This window comes from Arachis ipaensis, chromosome B7 (assembly GCF_059453495.1).
Source record: "Arachis ipaensis isolate K30076 ecotype BB chromosome B7, ASM5945349v1, whole genome shotgun sequence".
NCBI classification, from domain to species: Eukaryota; Viridiplantae; Streptophyta; class Magnoliopsida; order Fabales; family Fabaceae; genus Arachis; species Arachis ipaensis.
The window spans coordinates 22280308-22282557 of NC_142442.1; the positions used below are offsets into that span (position 1 = coordinate 22280308).

At 39.4% G+C, this 2250-nt stretch overlaps 1 non-coding gene across 1 annotated transcript; it reads left to right on the top strand.

Moving 5' to 3' along the window:
- Nucleotides 1–254: 254 nt before the first annotated feature.
- On the top strand, nt 255–358 carry LOC148550567 (small nucleolar RNA R71). The gene has a single exon (XR_015893879.1). It is a non-coding gene; the product is annotated as a small nucleolar RNA R71 (small nucleolar RNA).
- Nucleotides 359–2250: the final 1892 nt, after the last annotated feature.

A 2250-nucleotide genomic window follows, 5' to 3' on the forward strand; every position in this document is an offset into this window, starting at 1 on the left:
GGTTGGTCATTTCACATATACTCTGGTTAAGAGCAGTAGTTTCAATGCTAGAGGAAACCTCTGCAATAGCTTTTGAGTGGCTACACCTCTGCCTGTGATTCCTAGTGGACTCAGCTAAGTCGCTAATCAGTTGCCATGCTTCATCTGCGGTCATGTACTTTTTCAGGGAACCATTACTAGCACCATCCAGTGTAGTCTTATCTTGGGGGTTCATGCCTTGAGTGAAGTAGCTGATCAATACTAGTCTATCAATCATGTGATGGGGGCATACGTCCAGTAGATTGTTGAAGCACTCCCAATATTCATAGAGAGTCTCAGATTCGCCCTGAATAATCATTGAAATCTCTTTCCTCAATCTATCAATAACTTTAGCTGGAAAGTATTTTTCCAAAAATTCTCTTCTAAGCGTATCCCAGTTAGTAACAATTTCTTCAGGTTGGGTATAGTACCATTCCCTCGCCTTTCCCTCAAGAAAAAATGGGAAGGCGGTTAACAGAATAGAGGTTTCATCTGCACCATGACGCCTAACAGTAGAACAGGCTGTCTGGAAATTCCTAAGGTGCTTGATAGGCTCCTGAGCAGGTAAGCCATGAAACTTGGGCATCAAGTTGATTAGTGCAGTCTTTAGTTCAAAATCTGCAGCCAGATTTGGGTGACGCACTTGATACGGTTGCAATGTAAAATCTGGGGCTCTAGCTTCCTGGAGAGTGATCCTCCTAGGTGCTGCCATGTTACCTGCAAGTGAATCAACTGAATCAGTAGTAAATGAGCTTGTATCACTCTCAGATGGCGGTTCAGATTCGCCCTCAGATGAGACTGGTGAATCGATAACAATCACTTCACCACCCTCAGAGGCTAACCGACGTCGAGCTTGCCTAATACGTGAAAGAGTTCTTTCAATTTCAGGATCAAAAGCGGCTAAGCTCGGATCAAGCAATAAACGCGTCATTCAATGAGAAAGACATATAGTTCATGGTAACAAAATAAAAATAAAATATGCAAATAAAATAAAATATGTACACTAATTAATAATCTAGCACACTATTGCAACTCCCCGGCAACGGCGCCAAAAATTGAACGAGCGGCAGAAGTCAGCTAATTAAGAAATCAAAACATGGAATACGTTGTGAGTATAGCTCTTAACCAGCTAAGATCCGCCTCGTCAATTTAGAAAAGTTGTCACAAATTTTAGAAATAAAAAATACTGGGAGTATGAGTCCCAGGTCGTCTCCCAACGAGTTGCAGAAAAGGGTGCTAATTTATTAATCAGGAATTTTCAAGAAAGTTTAGTTGGATAATGAGCAATTTAAAATAACTGTAAATTAAAGCAATAAACTAAAAATTATTATTAATATTAAAAGGCCTTGACCGGGGGAATGATTAATTGGAAGTTCTATCCTTGTTGGAATCTTCTCAAGTGTAGTGTAAAGAGGTTGTTGTTTTCACTTAGTTAACCCTTACTAAATAAAGAAAAGTCAAGTGATTGAGCTAACTCTTATCCGCAAATCCTAGTCCTCTCCCTTGGGAAGGTCTAGCGTTAGTAGATACAGAATTAGCCAACAACGTCCAATTTAACTAAGCACTTGAGCATTCCAACTCAAGTGTCTTCTTTTAATCAACCCCCATGTCAAGTAGAAAATCTACTCCATTGACATGGAATTAATACTCATAAAAATATAAGAAGACATAATCAATTAAATTAAATAAAATATAAAATTAAAATTAATTAAAAGTAAAAGTAACTCTATATATTAATAAATCCAAAATGTAACATACTTATTTGAATAGGGTCAATGAGCAACTAATAAAAGTAAAGGAATAAGGAAACAAACTAAAGTGATGTCTTCACGGAGGTAATGACTCTTCAGCATCCAAAATCCAAAGCAAAAGCATAAACTACTAATGTAAAGCTAATCTCCATTCAGATCTAAAACTGAGAGTAATCCTAATATCGATGTATCTGAATGTGTGTGGGTGCGTGTAGAGTCTCTGCATGTTCCCTAGCCTTAATCTGTGTTTTTGGGCCGAAAACTGGAATAAAATGTGGCCCGAGATTGTCTCTGGCGTATTTTGTAATTTTTGCAGATCGCGCAGGTCACGCGTACACGTCGTCCACACATTCGCGTCATTCAGCGGTTTTCCTTGTCACGCGTTCGAGTCGTCCACGCATTCGCATCATTTGTGCAGACTCCAATCCACGCGTTTGCGTCAGGCACGCGTTCGTGTCGCTGTGATTTCTTCATTTCGCGC